The sequence below is a fragment of the Mus caroli genome, unplaced genomic scaffold, assembly GCF_978045245.1.
Source record: "Mus caroli unplaced genomic scaffold, Mus_caroli_1 scaffold_15, whole genome shotgun sequence".
Taxonomy (NCBI): domain Eukaryota; kingdom Metazoa; phylum Chordata; class Mammalia; order Rodentia; family Muridae; genus Mus; species Mus caroli.
Genome location: NW_028227270.1, coordinates 25,008,300 through 25,028,843, shown reverse-complemented (window position 1 = coordinate 25,028,843; position 20,544 = coordinate 25,008,300).

Below are 20,544 nucleotides of genomic sequence, written 5' to 3'. Positions count from 1 at the left end.
TAAGAAGTACTATCAAAAATGAGTGAAAAAAATGAAAAAAAGAAAAAAAACAAAATTGAATAGTTTTATACTCATATTTCAAAAAACCTTTCCAACATTGACCCAGAACCCAGAAGCAAGAGCAAAATAAAACTTATATTTGGATAAAAACATAGATAAAATTAAAAGCAAAAGTATCAAAGTAAAAAAACCTACCATGAGTAAGAAATAGAACTAGTTTATCTGGTCAATAACAAAAGTGGAAATAGTAAGATACATGGTATATAAACCTAATATACATGTGGTGATTTCTTTGTGAACTTTCTCTTTTATAAAATTAACTCTTAGCACTACATTACTACTAATACATACCAAGTATTTCTTATGTTATAAGCAAATCAAGAAATGACCTATTTATCAGCATAAATATTAATATATGACTCATGTTCTCTCTCGCGCTCAGCCAAGACCAGATGTGCTGCCTACATTGTATGAGTCTTCACAAAGCAAAGAAGGGAGGGTTTGAAGCACATGGGCCTTTAATCATAGTAAGATTTAAACAGAGGATTCTGAGTACCAGAAAATATTTTAGAGATGGAAGATACTTAATTTTTTAGAGATTTGGGTATCAAATTAGAGCAGTGATTCCAGATCTGCATAAAGCTCTGTTCTTAATTGTCAAATAAATGTAAGCATTTTAATAGAAATCTCTCTCTTTTCTCATCAAGATGTTACTATAAGGATCTCTGATCCCTTCGGAGCTTTCTTTTGACTTCCACATCCATGGGCACTCTGAAACTATGGACCAATACAAGATTTAAACTAGATATACAACCTCAGGGTTCAGGACAGAAACACATATATTAAGTGTCCTTTATGAGTTTGAGGTATGAAATCAGACTCAACTTTGAGTATTTTAACAAGTAAATGCAACCAGTTACTCAAACTACCACAGATCTCGACTCTTCTCTCTCTTTCTCCCCCTCCTCCCCTCTCTCTCTCCCCTCCTCCCCTCCCTCTCTCCCCTCCTCCCCTCCCTCTCTCCCCTCCTCCCCTCCCTCTTTCCCTCCTTCCCTCCCTTTCTCCCTCCTTCTTTCCCTCCCTCCTTCCCTGCCCCCCACCTTTCCTCTCTTAAAGGGCCCCAGTTCCTCACTAGACAGTGTGGTCCATCGAGCAACAGCATTGACTGGACACAGGCTCTTTGTTATTCACGCATGCCTACGTTACATTTCAGAAGCATGCCTCAAATTTTTACATCCCCTTTCTACCTTACAATTTCTGCTTCAGATGCAGCATTATAAATTAACAGTCTTTGGTGTCTTTTGCTAGATCTAGGTTTACTGAGGCTTTTATTATTATTTTCATATATAAAAGCACATAAGAGAAAATATCACGTGAGATACTTTGAGTTGTCTATCAAATGGAAATTCTTTTCCCCTGAGTCAAACTAAGAAACCTTGATGAAAAATTAATTCTCCTTGTAGAAATATTCTAGGTTTTTTTTTTTTACGTCAGTAAACATTGTCTTAAAGTTCCAATCCCTGTAGTCTTCTGCAACCACCACTGTTTTGCTATTGGATATTATTCTTTCTGACTGTACATCCATAGTCCCTCGGCTGAGCTTAGGGACTCTGTGGATGGTAGCCTTCTTATCTTTACTACTTATACATCATCACTCTTGGATAACTGGTAAGCCAGGCCAAAGGAATAATGCACCCTTTGGAGAAGATGCCCAGGACCATACTGTAGAGCACATCTCCCCAGACCTGTGGTTCTCAATCTTCCTAATTAAAGGACTATGGCCCATTAATACAATTCCTCACATTATGGTGACCCCAACCATAAAATTATTTTGTTGTTACTTCATAACTGTGATTATGCTACTATTGTAAGTTCACTGTGTAAATATCTGATGTGCAGGATGTGTGACCAGAAAGGTTGGGACCCACAGGTTGAGAACCAGTTCCCTAAAGCACTTGCCACATACTTCTTCGCTCAAATGTCACTTGGTGTTCAGCAGTAAGACTGATCTTTACCAGCACACTACAGGCACAGTTTGGTCTGTGCCTTCCTAAATAAAGCCCTCCATCTGACTTGAGGGCTTAGAAGCTATTCTGTATGCCGTCCAGACTGGGTCAGTTACTTTCATGTGCTGTGACCACAATGCCTGGCAGAAGCCTTCTTTACAATCCTTGTGTGTCTGTCACAGGTAAAGAGCTGTCTTGGTCATGCATTTTCTTGAATATAGTCACTAAGAACTAAGCCATCACCATTGATTATCAAGAACAGCTTCAGCTGGCAGTGTTCTTGTGTAGTTGTAATACATGTAGTTGGAATAGACCCATCTCTCCTCAGATCGTATGCTCTTTGCACAGGTATCAGCAGTCTTGTGTGCTGCTGAAGCTCTGTTTGAGCTTCTCCCTTATTCTTCTTGTCTGACACAAAGAAACATCCTCTGACAATCCTAGAATAATAGAACTTCACTCTCTTCTGTGCAGGTGAAACTAAATTATGTACTGAATAGAGTGAAATGATGGTACAGGTGCAAGAGCACCTTCTCCATCAACTGTAATCTATGTAATTATAGATTATATAATTATTATATATAATAATTATATGTAATATATATATAGATATATATATACAATAAAGCTGCAGGGAACCTTGAAGGAATGCAAGAAGGAAAGATACTATTTATTTGCATAAAAGAATGCTATGAGACTTTTTAGACAGATTATGTTTTCCACAGAATGGAGATAAAATAGCTCAGTCAGAAATAACTGCATGGCTTTTATAAGCCTCATATATTAAAATAAATCTCAGCTCTGGTTATATGAGGTGTGATCCCACTTCTTCGGTTACTTAGGGTGTATGGATATATCTGTCAGGGCTTCCTGTCACAGACGTTGTCTTCAAACTTGCTCTGTAGTGAAGAATGGCCTTGAACTACTGATCTTTTGACGTCCGCCTCCCAAGTGCGAGTCAGGCATGGTCTGGCACTCCAGTACCACCCCACCTATCACATGGCAATTTCTAAGACAAAAGAACGGAAATTCTGTCCTTGTCTCACCAGAAGCCCTCACTGTCCTTTGACAGGGACACTTAGCAGCTCTCAATCTATGTACTACCTCAGACAAGCCTACAGATTGTCTAAGGTGAAGAATCAGAAGAGAATAAGAAAAAGTATACAACAAAGCTACCATGTAATTCAAGATGCCCAAACTCTGGCTGCCCCAAAGAAGAAGGATGAGATAACACGAGAGGGGAGACACCTGAAAAATTTTTCCTCTGGGCTTTGTTTTAATATTAGTCCTACATATAATCAGTGCTCTGTGATTGGCTCATAATTTCATATGCCTAAAGGAGACCACAGAGCAAGGCATCAAATCAAGCCCTGTGAAGCCTGATTCTCCAATAAAAGAGCAAATTGGCCCATCTGGCATCACTCGAGTGATGATACCTTAAATTGAACAAAGATGACTTGACAACAGTAGCAGAACCATTAACAAACTCCTCTAGCGTCAAATGGCGCAGATGTAGCCCCAAAGGAAAAATCAGCTCTCCTGGGCTTGCTAACATATCCTCTGAGCACTAATGCATCCCTTGGTATCCACCACTCCCCTAAATGCAGCTTGCTGCCAGCTTATACGGTGATGGAATTGGAGGTGGTGAAAATAGTTAACTCAGTGTGTGAGTCTGTCCCTTTGAACTGTTACTTTTTACAATATTCTGAAATTGGTCATCTCTGCAAGCTGGTATGCCAGTGAACTGGTTGCTTGTTTGCCAGTGAACTGGGCCTTGTTTGCTTTCTCTATTCTCTGACCCAGTGTTAGTCCCTGCAGCCTTGCAGAGAGAGATGATGCAGATCTCCCATTTGTGGCTGAGCACTTCACTGGCACCTACTCTCGGTGCCTTGATCATTTGTAAGTTTCTGCATTAACCACTATCCATTGCTGGTATTATCATCTGATTATAAACAAGGCACAGACACCTCTTCCTTCAGAACAAATGTAGTTTTGATGCAATTCTTACTACTAATATCTAAAATAGAATTATATTGACTTCATGAAATATAAAGGTATTTATGAGAGTTATAAGAAATAGGTAACCACATGCACTTAAATTGTAATTATTATTAGCCTCTCTTTGTATTCAATTAGGAATACTTAATGACTAAATTAATAGTATAATTACAGAGTAAGATTAAAAATATTTTTAGGAATTGGAATTATCTGTGGAGAGAAAAGTATTGGGAAGGCAGGGTAAGGTGGGCAAGAGGAGACAAAGAGAATGAATATGAGCAAATATAATGACGGGTGGCAACATATTAAGGAAATCTATTACTGTACTAAACAAATGTGTGTTGAAACCAGCCCTGCTGAGAATACTGGAAGCAATACTTCAGATTGAAGAAAGGAACAAACATACCCAAGAGGCTGTAGAGAGAAGACAAATGAGGCTGTAATTACTGAAATACAAAGTACAACTAAGAGCATAAACAGAAGGAACAACTGCAACCAGGATGGACCTTTCAATAATAATTTTAAAAATTAATTCAATTTCCCAACCAAAAGACCCAGAGCAGCTGAATGGAAAGCAGATGGGACCAGGAAGCAAGCGGGAGTCACGATCCAGGACCTGACAAACAGCTTCACTTTTCTTTTTTTTAATTTAATTTTATTTGTAATTCATTTTTTACACTCCATGTTCCATTACCCGCCCCGCCCCGCCCCGCCCCGCCCCATCCACCATCCAACTGCTCCACATCCCACACCTCCTCCTCACCCCACCCCATCTCCACGTGGATGCCCCCATCCCCCACACCACCTGAACTCTAAATTCCCTGGGGCCACACAGTCTCTTGAGGGTTAGGTGCATCATCTCTGATTGAACACAGACCGGGCAGTCCTCTGCTGCTGTGTGTTGAGGGCCTCATATCAGCTGGTGTATGCTGTCTGTTTGGTGATCCAATGTTTGAAAGCTCTCGTGGGTCCAGATTAATTAAGACGACTGCTCCTCCTACAGAATCACCCTTCTCTTCAGCTTCTTTCAGCCTTCCCTAACTTAACAACAGGGGTCAGCTGCTTCTGTCCATTGGTTGGGTGCAAATAACAGCATCTGATGATTTCAGCTGCTTGTTGAGTCTTCGGGAGGGCGGTCATGCTAGGTCCCTTTTTGTGAGCATTCCATGGCCTCAGTAATAGTGTCAGGCCTTGGGACTTCCTTTTGAGCTGGATCCCATGTTGGGCCTGTCACTGGGCCTTCTTTATTTAAGGAAATCTTTCAAAGTGGGAAGTATATACCAGCTAGGTAAAAACTGTGTTATATAGTAACCAAGCACAGGGGTATGACTTCACTTCACTCCTCTTAATTCAATTCAACCTGATGCCATGCCAGCATTACAAACAAACAAACAAAAAGCATTAGCCCAGGTCTTACCAGAACTTGTTTTTCATTAGAGAGACAATACATAGTATGCCCAAAAATCACTACTCGTATTTTTGCATATTTAAAAGCTAAAATATAGAACAGAATTACAATCCTTAAAAGTCAAAAAAGAGTGACCCTAAAACACTAATGTCAAAGAAAAAAAGAAAAGACTTCAATAATCCTGATATGAGTCTTGAAAGATAGATTATGGGGAGATGTGGCATTGAGAAAAGGAACGGCTTAGAGTTGGTTTAGGGGTCACTGACAACAGTGTTGAACTATTGAAAGTGTGAAGAGAACATTCAGATTACAGGGGGCTTGAAATGAAGTTATAAGGTTTGGTTTCTCAGAAGCCGGTCAAAAGTGCAAAGTTGCTTGTGCTCTGCAAGTGAGCAAGTGTAAGACACACCAGGCTCCCAGGAAGGCTTCACAGTTGTACCGGCTAGTTTTGTGTCAACTTGACACAGCTGGAGTTATCACAGAGAAAGGAGCTTCAGTTGAGGAAATGCCTCCATGAGATCCAACTGTAAGGCAGTTTCTCAATTAATCATTAAGGTGGAAAGGCCCCTTGTGGGTGGGACCATCTCTGGGCTGGTAGTCTTGGGTTCTATAAGAGAGCAGGCTGAGCAAGCCAGGGGAAGCAAGCCAGTAATGAACATCCCTCCATGGCCTCTGCATCAGCTCCTGCTTCCTGACCTGCTTGAGTTCCAGTCCTGACTTCCTTGGTGATGAACAGCAGTATGGAAGTGTAAGCTGAATAAACCCTTTCCTCCCCAGCTTGCTTCTTGGTCATGATGTTTGTGAAGGAATAGAAACCCTGACTAAGACAACAGTAAGCCAGCTGAGGATGGTGAAGCTAAGGAGATGGCAAGCTTGTATGTAGTGCTGAAGAAGCTCTGGCACTGTCCTGAGTGCTTTACCTCTGCTTAAACAGCTCTAACCCTGTACTAAGTGACGTCATGATCCTGGGCAAATTGCGCTCTTTGAATTTTTATTTCTTCTGTCCCAAATATGTCTCGGAAGCAACATAGTGCATCTTTAGAGATGATAGAAAGCCAGGAAAACTCTCAATAGATGGAGCTGTTTCTCACCACTCTAAGTCTGAACCAAATTACATTCTCTGTGATCTACTTTTTGCTCTCCCTCCCCCTCCCCCCTGTGTGTGTGTGTATACCTCTTTGAGTCTCTATTTCTCTGTCTCTGTCTCTCTCCTCCCTCAATGTGTGTGTCTACCACTCTGTGTCTCTATTTCCGTGTCTATTTCTCTATCTCTCTGTGTCTCAGCCTTTCTCTCTTTCTCTCTTTCGTGTGTGTGTGTGTGTGTGTGTGTGTGTGTGTGTACCTCTCTGTGTCTCTATTTCTCTGTGACTCTATTTCTCTATCTCTCTGTATCTCCGACTCTGTTTCTTTCTCTGTGTGTGTGTGTGTGTGTGTGTGTGTACCTTTCTGTGTCTCTATTTCTCTGTGACTCTGTTTATCTCTCTGTGTCTCTGTTTCTTTCTCTCTCTCTCTCTCTCTGTGTGTGTGTGTGTGTGTGTGTGTGTGTGTGTGTGTGTGTATTTCTGTGTCTCTATTTCTCTATCTTCCTATGTTCATTTTCTACCAGTTTTTATATTGGGTATCTTGTTGATCGTGGAGGTGGAGTTCAGACTTGGCTAGAGTGGGTATCCATACACCCAGGGCATCTACCTTATCTCAGCTCTGCCCCTGCTCCCATACAGTCATGGGGTTTCTGACATGCTAGTCACCATGTCTGGCTTTTATATGGATGTTAAGTGTCTTAACTCGTGTCCCCTGCTTACATGTTAATGTCTTGCTGTCTTGCACCATCTCGCCAGATCCTTGGTGGCCTTGTCTCACAGAGGGCCCCCTCCCCATGCACTCTATGAGCTGAGCTACATATCAAGCCCTGCTTTCTTATTTTATTATTAATTGAGATTCTAGATATGAAGTATGTACAATCTTTTATTGCTTTGTTGTCAAAAGAAAAATCTTTATAATCTACAATATTCCATTCTAAACATAATCCGAAGTACATTAATGTTTCTCATAACTTAGAAATGAAATTGAGTCAAAGTAGAGAAACTAAATTAAATTGATGCCGTTTCTAATTAAGAATTCAAATGTTTGAGGGACCATGGCGATGGCTCGGTTGGTAAAGTACTTATTGTATAGACATTAGGACCTGTGTTCAGTCCCCAGTACTGTGGAAGAGCCAGGCCTGGCAATACTGCCAGTGTTGTGCTCCCAGGGCTACGAGGCAGACAAGAGAATCCCTAGGCTTTGCCAGCTATCCAGTCTAGTCATACCAGTCAACTCCAGATTCGGTAACATTCTGTTTTAATAAATAAGGTAAATGGAAAACAATTGAGGAAGACATTTGACACTAACATATGGCTTCCTTATACAAGCACACCCATACACATGTGCACTGGCATGCATGCACAAATATATACCACATACATGACAAAATTTAAAACAATTTTATGGTGAATATTTTTCAAACAGGATCTCACTGGATAGCCCAAGATTGCCTGAAAGTTACAATGATTCTCCTGCCTCTTACCTCCTGAGTGCCAAAATTACATATGTAAACCACCTCAGAAAACATTTAAATAAATGTTAACTATATCCTTAAGCAAAATGATTTTGCTCTGAGGACATAGATATTTTTCAGTATGCCTGTAGGCATTAAATTACCAACTTGAGTTGTCTACTTCCGCACACAAACCAAGCCAGTATCTTAAAGAACATTTTTTCTTCTAAGGTACTTTTTCAAATATAAAAGTAGTATTAATTTAATACATCCATATTGTCTTTGCCCTGGATTTTTAATGGCATTTCCAAGGAGGTTTTGAACAAGTGTAACTATAACACTGCCCTCTATAAGGGCAGCATCTATTTTAAATTTTCTTTCACAATCATAGTATCACATGCAACTGGGAACAAAGCTATGAGGAGCAGAGTGTAATGGGTCATGATGACTGTTTCAGAACCGCTCGACCCTCCTCGGAGCCTTCTCGCAGGCTGCGTGAGCTGAATTCAGAAGCAGAGAGGATAGATCGTACTGCAAACTATACAGTTAAGCCGGGCAAGTGTGTGTGTGTGTGTGTGTGTGTGTGAGAGAGAGAGAGAGAGAGAGAGAGAGAGAGAGAGAGAGACTGACTCACATAAAATTACCCCAGTGAAAGAAATGTATCTGGGTATTTTTTGTGTGTGCATTTCTTAATACAAAGCACATATAAAAACACACAAAGGATGGACTCTAAATCACTAGCACGTTTAGTTCCCATTGTTGGCCACTAATGGAACAAACTGCATTTCTCTACCATCTTACCACGTCACAATTCCTGCACCCTTGTGAGTAGAATTATTACTACTATGGCAGAGCAACCGAATGTTAATGTTTGAAGGCAAAAGGGATGTCAAAATACAAGGTTATAATCCATTGTCCTCATGTTCCAAATGTACCACACTTGGGTTTGAGAGAGAGGAGAAAAATCTACTGCTTTTTGCCTTGTCCTGGATTTTAATACCCTTAAGGGGCAGACTGCCCTTGTCCTAGCTCCTTGGCAGGAATTCTCATTGAGTACGGGACCACTTTAGTCCAAATTAAGATTTTCAAGCTATGCTCAGCATCAACAAGCTCTTAATGAACAGTAACTTCCCGCATCCTGGAAAATCACCTCCTTTCCGTTTGACCCAGGATTTCAGTTCCTTGCCCGGGGATAATAAGCTAATGGATTTGGGTGCAGGATGATAACAAAGAATATGTGAAATCTGGCAATGTTTTTGTTTTGTTTTGTTTTTACCACTATGGTGATTCCCACCAACCCTCACTGACTGCCTGGGAATGCAGCGTACTCTAATGAAATCCTTCATCGGGAGCGATTTTTGAACTGCCCCTTGGTTGCTTAAGAGCCATTTCAGACAGAGAGATTTAGTCGCTTATCAAGCATATTTGTCAATTTTTTTTCCTGTGAAAACAAACCAGAAATCTTTTCATTACTCCTTTTCTTCCTAGCTTGAATCCGCCCAGGCAGAACCATCATGTCCCCTTCTTTCCTGCGCTGTGACTTGCCAAACCATTTCTGATTGAAAGACAGAAGCAAGAATTTAATGGTGTGGAACAAGCGAGTCAGCCGTCTCTGCAGTGCACCCCATCACAATGAGAACATCTCCCTATGACTCAGAGTGAATCAGATGGAAAGAAAAATAACAGCACAAACAGCAGCTTTGGAAATAAATGGCGACGTGTGCCTCATACAAGCAGGCTGCCGTGAAGACCACGCTAAGGAGACCTGGCCGGGCTGCCTTCTGCTTTCTCCAAGGAACGGACAGAGTGGACAGCAGACTTTCCTTCCAGAAGAAATCAAAGCATGCACGGTTGTTTAGGCAGACTTGGGCCAAGGAAAACATTTGCCTGTATTCTCCCAAGCTACATGCTGTGGTAACATCATTGGTATATGCCAAAACACCTTATTTGCATTTGATTTTCTGTTTTGTTTTGTTTGTAGAGGTGTGTTTGGGGTGTTTTTGGTTGGTTGGTTGGTTGGTTTTTGTTTGTATTGGGTTTTGGGGTGTGTGTGTGTGTGTGTGTGTGTGTGTGTATTTTGTTTTGAGATAAGGTCTCACTATGTGGCCTTGGCTCTCCTGGAACTCACTACATAGACTAGGCTGGCCTCCAATTCACAGAGATCCACCTGCCTCTGCCTCCCAAGTACTGGAATTAAAGGCATGCACTACCACGCCCAAATTGCATTTTGATTTTATTTTAAAGATTTATTTATTTATTATATATAAGAACACTATAGCTGGCTTCAGATGCACCAGAAGAGGGCATCAGATCTCATTACAGATGGTCGTGAGCCACCAAGTGGTTGCTGGAAATTGAACTCAGGACCTCTGGAAAAGCAGCCAGTGCTCTAACCATGGAGCCATCTCTCCAGCCCACATTTTGATTTTTAACTGCTCTTTTTATGAATGAAATGGATAAGTGATTGATAGATAATGAAATAAAGTCATATATGATTGTCATACTGGAGGACTCAAAATATAAATTATACATTATATAACTATGTATATAAGATAATATACTATAGAGCATATTTTAAATATTTAAAATGTTGACAGAATCTATACATTGGCATATACAGTGAAAGGAAGAATTCTATTGAAAACCAGGACATCCCTGACTAGGAGTAGCTAGCAAGCTTGCCTGTTAACCCAGCCATGGCTAACAGCTCATGCTTGCTTACCCTTCCTATTAGTAACTGGGACTTTCCTTCTTTTTTGCACCCTCATTTCTGTTCACACTGCCTCCTGGGTCCTCGTTCCTATGCGACACATCTCACACTCTATTTGACTACACAGTGAGTTGTGGAACTGGTAGGAGGGATCAGCTGGAGGTCAGGCAGTCTATGAGTGGCAACGGAGGACAGTTCCTTCCATTTTTGCGGCTTGTCCTATTAGCCTCTCTCCCTGACTCACAGGAGGGTGTTTCAGCTGCAGCTGGGAAGAGGGGGAAATGGAGAAGCAAAGTGATTCCATGTTAGAGGCCCACTCCGTTCCAGTGCCTCAGCACAGTGTGAACCCTGTAGAAAAGACAACGGGAGATCTTAACCCAGGATTTAGCTCTTGCTATCTGCCAAAATAGAGGCTCAAAATGCAAACTTGATAAGCCTAGGAACTGAGAAATAGGATTACACAAAATATTCAAATATATTCAGCACACCAAAGGAAATATCAGCCACGTAATAAGGCAGGCTACAGAATGGGAGAAACATCTTTGCAAGCTATACTTGAAACTAAGAAGTTAATATATAGACTATAAATTACTGCAAAGTTAAACACACACCAGAACGCCCAAAATATCATCACATCAATAAATGGAAAAAATTAAAGAAATCTTAAAAGAGAAAAAAATATGAGCAATAAATATTTAAATGCATTAAACATCTTTAAACTGTACAGAAATGCAAATTAAGAATCATTTGAGGGGGGTTGGAGAGATGGCTCCATGGTTAAGGACACTGGCTACTCTTCCAGAGGGCCTGAGTTCAATTCCGAGCAAGAATCTATGTGATCAGATGCCCTCTTCTGGCACGCAGGAGTGCACGCAGATAGAGTGCATCAGACATAAAAGTAAGTAAATCTTTTTATTTTAAAAGAATAATTTGAGATTCTGTCTCGCCCATTCAGAACGGCTGTCATCGGACAACAAAAACTGGCCATGGTGTGAGGAAAAGAACGTTTACTCTATGCTAGAGTGGGCATAAGCGGGCATAGGCTCATGGAAACCATTGTGGAAGTTCTCAAAACCACAAAAATACTGTGAGACCCAGCCCTTCCACTCCTGGGTACATACACAGCAGACTATATATCTTACCCAAGAGGTATTTGCACATCCTTATTTATTACTGTACTATTTACAGGAGCAAATATGAAATAAAATCAACCTACATGTCCATCAACAGATGGCTAGATAATGAAAATGTGGGACATATACAGAATGAATTTTATTCAATTGTGAGTAAAAATGAGATCTTCAGGGAGGTGAATGGGTCCAGAGAATATATTGAGAAAAAAAAATCAGGACTCGGGAAGATGAATACCACATGTTCTCATACACATGTGGATCCTAGCTTTTAATTTAGTGTATATGTGGGTGTGGTTAAGTGTCATGGAAATAGAAAATAGACCACAAAGAGAGGAAAATAGTTTAAGGGAGTGGGGAAGAGGGTGACAGGATACATGTGACATGGAAGGTCAAAGGGAATTACTTTGAGGTGAAAGGGCAGAAGGGAGAAGAGAATGAGGAGGGGGCCAACCAAAACAAATTACGTATGAAACACTGCAGTAAAGCCTATTAGCTCCCACGCTAGCTTACAAACCAGATCAGTATTGTTTTTTAAAGAGAGAGCAGGAACAACGCTTTTTTTCTGCGAAGTGTTGTGTGGGCCCACAATCACTTTTCTTAAAGGACTTATGTAATTGTGGGCTTGGAGCTGTTCACAGACATTAATTCTAGAGACATTTTCTCCCATCTATGTATGCAAAGGCCAAATCTTTAGATGCAAGTATATAACCTGCAGAATACAAACTGTAGGTATCAGGAAAGGGAAAAGGGGCCCATGATGGTGTGGCTTCATTTGAGAGGGGGAAACTGTAGGACAAAGTTGCTATGAAGGAAGAATTGGAAAAAAATTGGAGACTTACCTGGGGAGGGAGGGCCACAGAGGGGAGGGGGACCAGAAAGTGATAAATAACACTAAGAATGTTAAGGAAAGACATGGGGAGTTCATTTATGGCTATTTAAAATAGCACATACTACACATAAATGTATGTTTGTATATGTTATACAGGAAAGGTTTAATGAAAACTATGTCAATTAGAGTGACAATATTCACCCCCAAAAAGCATATACTATCTAACAAGAACCCCAGTGCTAGGCATGGGAAACCATTTTTGGCCAATTAAAATTATTGCCCAAGGGGCTGGTGAAATGGCTCAGTGGTTAAAAGCACTGACTGCTCTTCTGGAGGTCCTGAGTTCAAATCCCAACAACCACATGGTGGCTCACAACCACCCGTAATGAGATCTGAAGACAGCTACAGTGTACTTACATATAATAAATAAATAAAATAAAATAAAATTATTGGCCAAGTAAGTCCAAGAGACCTCTAAAGCAATAAACACTATTGCCGTTGCTGCTGCTGTTGCATGTGGTATCTTCCAGAAAAGAAGGTAAGGCCTGATTGCTGAAGGCACCACACGCTTCAAATATAGGATTTGGAAGTATCTGTGTAGATCTGAACTGAAAGCCCTCGCTGAGGACTAGCTCTTGGTTCCAGAAAGAGCCATGCAAGCTCCCAGTGAAGAAAAACAATCAACCGTCCAGCTGTAACATCAGTGAACCACAGCAATGACCAAGATGGCAAGGTATTCTGAAAGGTACAGTAGTGGCTCTTACAGCCTGGTGTTAACTAACAGTCATCTAATTGGGCTTTGCAGTAGATGGAGATCATTATAGAAAGCGACTAGTCAAAATGCATAGATCAGCTAACTGTAGGGTGCCTGTCCCCAATTAAATTTGTTTACAACACAGCCCTACCCTTAAGGTTTAAGGAGCATCAGTATAAGAGAGATTGTAAGAGCCCAAGGACCAAGACAGATACTGCAAAGTTGCCTCTTTTTAAATTTTTATACGTTTGTAGTTAAAATAGAATTACATCACCTAACACATTCCTTTTATCCCTCTATCCCTCCCCAGGTCTTCTTCCTCCAGATTTTCCATGACCTTCCCAGATCGACTGTCTCTTTTTTCTTTGATTATTATTGATACATGTGTCTGTATATGGATAGTGTGTGTATATGCACAAACATGTAAATATTGCCTGCTGAGTGCATGTTGTTGTTTATCCATATACTATTTTAGGGCTGGCCACTTTGTATTGGATAACCAATTAGTGTTCTCATCCCTGGGAGAGGCTAATTATTCCTCTCTTAGCAGTTATTAGCTGCCTGTAGTTCCTTGGCTACTAGTGGGATGCCCATTCAATTTCCCCCTTCTACATTAGTAGTGATATCTAGTGATATTACCATTTTTCCAGTCTTGTTTATATGGTCATTTCTAGGAAAGACTTTGACAACAGAGTTCCTGCTGTTCTGGGTTTTATAACGTTACCACTCTCTCTTTTGAGAGATGTCCCCTGAGCCATGGATGCAGGAGCTGTGATGCAGATGTACAGGTTAGGGCTCAGCTTCTTATAAGCCATTGATCTCTGCACTGTGTCCAGTTGTGGTTTTCTGTGATTGGATCCATTTGCTGTAGAAGGGGGTTCCTTTGATAAGGGCTGGTAACTACACTCAGCGGTGGGTATAAGAAAAAGAATGTAGTAAGGAACTGTGCTGGACTAGCAAAGTGCAAGTAGTAGATTCCTTTACAAAGTCTATATGATCTCGCTAGCCCTGGGAGATCGGTTAGGTTCCTAGTGCCAAGCATGAGTTTCCTCCAATTGAGTGGGCTGTAAGTCCAATAGGGAGCTATTCTGGGTACCACTTACTGACCCTTGATAGACATCTTGCCATGTGTTCATTGCTGTGGTGCACACGTTTTGCCACTGAGTAAGACAATTAATTGTTGCCCCCACACCCCTCTGGCAGCTTGTATAGTATTTTTTTTGTTGTTGGTACCTCAGGAAGGAAGCTTTCACATTATATCCCTGCCAAATATCTGAGTTCTGTGACCTAAGTGTGTGGTGTCTTCTGAGAGCCAACCAAGGGCAACACAGGACCTTATACTCTGTTGAAAGTAACATAGTCTATCCTACCCAATCTTTGAATAGAGTTTTCTTGTGCCTTATACTGAAAGTTTTGTTAGTGTATGGTTTTTGTGTGGAGAACTATCAGACCAAGTAGTATAGCTTTCCTTAAGATATATTATGTGGGGCTGGAGAGATGGCTCAGCTGTTAAAGGCTAGGGTCACAACCAAAAATATAAGATATATTATGTGTAATTTTAGGTAAATATAAGGTGATTTATTTAAGATATATTATGTATAATTTGGGGGTAAATATAAGATGATATAATTCCTTGAGGCTTAATCAACCTTGGTATTACAGGTTCCTGGTCCCTCCTCCCTCTGTATCGCCCTCCCTCCTCCTTCCCCCTCCCTCCTTTTCTGTGTCCCTCCTTACATCACCCATGTCCTGCTACTGCCCTCTCAAGCACTCTCTTCCTTGCCACCTATGGTCCCTTTATGTTGTTCTGTTTTTGTTTCTACCCTAGTTGTATACTTATATTTGAAGACTTGGAACCAGGAATCATGGATAAGACAAAAAAAACCCACAGAATTTGTCTTTCCTTTATTTGTTTGTTTGTTTGTTTGTTTGTTTGTTTTAATTGGGTATTTCATTTACATTTTCAATGCTATCCCAAAAGTCTCCCACACGCTCCCCCACCCACTCCCCTCCCCACCCACTCCCACTTCTTGGCCCTGGCGTTCCCCTGTACTGAAGCATATAAAGTTTGCACGACCAATGGGCCTCTTTTTCCACTGATGGCCGACTATGCCATCTTCTGATTCATATGCAACTAGAGACACAAGCTCCGGGAGGTATTGGTTAGTTCATATTGATGTTCCACCTATAGGATTGCAGATCTTTCTCTATTAAGGACCCTGTGTTCCATCCAAAAGATGACTGTGAGCATCTACTTCTGTATATGCCAGGCACTAACAGAGACTCATAGGAGACAGCTATATCAGGGTCCTGTCAGCAAAATCTTGTTGGCATCTGCAATAGTGCCTGGGTTTGGTGGTTGTTTATGGAATAGATCCCCAGGAAGGGCAATCTCTGGATGTTCCTTCCTTCAGTCTCAGCTCCAAATTTTGTCTCTGTAACTCCTTCCAAGGGTATTTTGTTGTCCTTCTAAGAAGGATTGAAATATTCACACGTTGGTCTTCCTTATTCTTGAGTTTCATGTGGTTTACAAATTGTATCTTGGGTATTCTGAGTTTCTGGGTTAATATCGACTTATCAGTGAATACATATCATGTGCGTTCTTTGTGATTGAGTTATCTCACTTAGGATGATATCCTCCAGATCCATCCATTTGCCTAAGAATTTCATAAATTCATTGTTTTTAATAGCTGAGTAGTATTCCATTGTGTAAATGTACCACATTTTCTGTATCCACTCCTCTGTTGAGGAACATCTGGGTTCTTTCCATCTTCTGGCTATTATAAATAAGGCTACTATGAACATAGTAGAGCATGTGTCCTTATTACAAGTTGGAACATCATCTGGGTTCATGACCAGGAGTGGTATTGCTGGATCTTCCAGTAGTACTATGTCCAATTTTTTGAGGAACACCAAACTGAATTCCAGAGTGGTTGTGCCAGGTTGCAATCCCACGAGCAATGGAGGAGTGTTCCTCTTTCTCCACATCCTCACCAGCATCTTCTGTCACCTGAATTAATGACTGTTTCTATTTTTTTAGGGGATATGGGATTGTTTAGATCATTAATCTGATCCTGATTTAACTTTGGTACCTGGTATCTGTCTAGAAAATTGTCCATTTCATCCAGATTTTCAAGATTTATTGAGTATAGGTTTTTGTAGTAGGATCTAATGATGTTTTGGATTTCCTCAGACTCTATTGTTATGCCTCCTTTTTCATTTCTGATTTTGTTAATTAGCATACTGTCCATGTGTCCTCTAACTAGTCTGGCTAAGGGTTTATCTATCTTGTTGATTTTCTCAAAGAACCAGCTGGTATGGTTGATTCTTTGTTCTTTGTTCTTTTTCTTTCCACTTGGTTGATTTCAGCCCTGAGTTTGATTATTTCCTGCAGTCTACTCCTCTTTGGTGAATTTGCTTCCTTTTGTTCTAGAGCTTTTAGGTGTGCTGTCAACTTGCTAGTGTAAGCTTTCTTCAGTTTCTTTTTGAAGACACTCAGAGATATGAGTTTTCATCTTACCACTGCATTCATTGTGTCCCAGGAGTTTGGGTATGTTGTGGCTTCCATTTTCATTAAACTCTAAAACGTTTTTAATTTCTTTCTTTATTTCTTCCTTAACCAAGTTATCATTGAGTAGAGTGTTGTTCAGCTTCCATGTGTATGTTTGCTTTCGATTATTTATGTTGTTATTGAAGATCAGCCTTACTCTGTGGTGATCTGGTAGGATGCATGGGATTATTTCAATATTTTTATATCTGTTGAGGCCTGTTTTGTGACCAATTATATGGTTAGTTTTAGAAAAGGTACCATGAAGTGCTGAGAAGAAAGTATATTCTTTTGTTTTAGGATAAAATGTTCTGTAGATATCTGTTAAATCCATTTGTTTCATAACTTCTGTTAGTTTCACTGTGTCTCTGTTTAGCTTCTGTTTCTAGGATCTGTCCATTGATGAGAGTGGGGTGTTGAAATCTCCCACTATTATTGTGTGCAGTATAATGTGTGCTTTGAGCTTTATTAAAGTTTCTTTAATGAATGTGGATGCCCTTGCATTTGGAGCATAGATATTCAGAATTGAGAGTTCATCTTGGAAGATTTTACCTTTGATGAGTATGAAGTTCCCCTCCTTGTCTTTTTTGATAACTTTTAGTTGGAAGTCGATTTTATTCTATATTAGAATAGCTACTCCAGCTTGTTTCTTTGGACCATTTGCTTGGAAAATTGTTTACAGCCTTTTTTCTGAAGTAGTGTCTGTCTTTGTCCCTGAGGTGGGTTTCTTGTATGCAGCAAAATGTTGGGTCCTGTTTATGTAGCCAGTCTGTTAGTCTATGTCTTTTTAATGGAAAATTGAGTCCATTGATATTAAGAGATATTAAGGGGAAGTAATTGTTGCTTCCTCTTATTTTTGTTGTTAAAGTTGGGATTCTGTTCTTGTGGCTGTCTTCTTTTAGGTTTGTTGAAGGATTACTTTCTTGCTTTTTCTAGGGTGTAGTTTTCCATCCTTGTGTTGGTGTTTTCCCTTTATTATCCTTTGAAGGGCTGGATTGGTGGAACAATATTGTGTGAATTTGGTTTTGTCATGGAATACTTTAGTTTCTCCATCTATGATAATTGAGAGTTTTGCTGGGTATAGTAGCCTTGGCTGGCATTTGTGTTCTCTTAGGGTCTGTATAACATCTGTCCAGGATCTTTTGGCTTTCATAATCTCTAGTGAGAAGTCTGGTGTAATTCTAATAGTCTTTATATGTTACTTGACCTTTTTCCCTTACTGCTTTTAATATTCTATTTTTGTTTAGTGCATTTGGTGTTTTGATTATTATATGTTAGGAGAAATTTCTATTCTGGTCCAGTCAATTTGGAGTTCTGTCGGCTTCTTGTATGTTCATGGGCATCTCTTTCTTTAGGTTAGGGAAGTTTTCTTCTATAATTTTGTTGAAGATACTGGCCCTTTAAGTTGGGAATCTTTGCTCTCTTCTATACCTATTATCCTTAGGTTTGGTCTTCTCATTGTGTCCTAGATGTTTTGAACTTAGGATCATTTTGCATTTTCTTTGATTGTTGTATCAATGTTTTCTTTGGAACCTTCTGCACCTGAAGTTCTTTCTTCCATCTCTTGTATTCTGTTGCTGATGCTCACATCTATGGTTCCTGATTTCTTTCCTAGGGTTTCTATCTCCAGAGTTTTCTCCCTTTGGGTTTTCTTTATCGTTTCTACTTCCATTTTTAGATCTTGGATGGTTTTGTTTAATTCCTTCACCTGTTTGGTTGTGTTTTCCTGTAATTCTTTAATGGATTTTTGTGTTTCTTCTTTAAGGACTTCTACCTGTTTAGCTGTGTTCTCCTATATTTCTTTAAGGGAGTTATTTATGTCCTTAAAATCCTCTACCAGCATCATGAGATATGATTTTAAATTCAAATCTTGCTTTTCCAGTGTGTTGGGGTATCCAGGACTTGCTGTGGTGGGAGTACGAGTTCTGATAATGCCAAGTGGTCTTGGTTTCTGTTAGTAAGATTTTTATGTTTGCCTTTTGCCATCTGGTAATCTCTGGTGTTAGATGTTCTAGCTGTCTCTGGTTGGAGCTTGTTCCTCCTGTGAGTATGTTAGCCTTTATCAGCACTCTTGGGAGACCAGCTCTCTCTATGCAAGACCAGTGCACAGAGGACTGAGAATCAGCTCCACCTCCTGGCTGAGGATGAAGGCCAGAGTGATCATGTCCAAGAAGCTCTGTTGCTTCTGCAGCCCATGCACTCTCCTGCACGGATTTGCTTCAGAGAGACTCCCAGATCGAAAATGGCAATCTCACCTGAGTCTCAAGTTTTTTTTATATCTGTAAAAGTTTGTTTTGTATCTCAACACATGGCCTATTTTAGTATCCCGAGCTTTTGTCCCCACCAGCAAGAACACGCTCAGGACAACCGGAATCTTCTGCGGCAAAAGCTTTATTGCTTACTTCTTCAGGAGCGAGAGGAGAAGAGGGGGCGAATGGCAAAACCCCGTCCCTTTTATGGAGGATTGTCCTCCGCCTCGGACGTGTCGCTCCCTGATTGGCTGCAGCCCATCGACTGAGTTGTCGTCACGGGGAAGGCAGAGCACATGGAGTGGAAAACTACCGCGGCACATGTGCAGATTATTTGTTTACTACTTAGAACATAGGATGTTGGCGCCATCTTGTAATGGCGAATGTGAGGGCGGCTCCTCACTTCTTCCCCTTTTCTTTTATTTAAGAGCAATAGGCCACCCATTCTAATGAGAGTAGAGATAGAGGTTAAATCCCCAGTGTGCAAGTAAAGGAGCCGCACACAAAACCTCCTCCCAGGCTCATCACCCGGAGGGGTCCTGGTCTGGTCCCGTGTCGTTTTTCCTGGGGGAAGGACACTTGGACACTCAACCTTCTTGAAAGATGACATGTCTCCCTAGAATAGGCTCATATATGCCGCAAAGCCCTTCTACTGTAGTGCTTAGCCGTGCAACTCTCTCGGGCTGCTGAAGCACACTCACTCTATCCCGTGCAATGAGACTAGCCTCGTGGGGTGCAAGAGCTGAGTGGCCAGCGACCTATTGCTTAAGCATAAATAACCATATATCAGGGGAAGCACCATGTTCTAGTGCTGCAAGCGCCTGGGCAATAACCAACTTGTCTCTCCTAGTTTGGGCCTTAAGCTTACAAACCAACCAGAGAAGCAACACTAATCCACAGCAAAATGCCGCTCCAAATAATCCCACCCCCACCCATTCTTTAAAGAAGGAAAATGTTGAGGAGATAATCCTTTGGTCAGGGACAGGTCCAAGTGTGTGGAGTTGACCTGAATGATGGCAAGTCTCAATTTTCGAAGGGTCTGTTCAAATTTAGCCGTCCAATTCTGTATCTCCCAACTCTGCTCTCCCTTTGTTGTTGTTGCCCTGGACATCACCAAGACGAGGGACATCAGTATTCCCTTGGTCAGTCTGGATTTTTCGGGTGAGTCTTTCTGGTATCCAAAATGGGTTGTCTTCATTCTGTGGAAAAACACAAACAGCTCCCCTGGATCTTATTAAAATAGGATCCGGTCCTTTCCATTTGTTATTTAAAACATCTTTCCATTTAACCATCTCTTTGGGCCTATCTGGCTCTGAACAATGATGTTCAGCCGCAGTATGGCCATGAGCATCAAGATTTTAAAAACTGAGTGTAAAG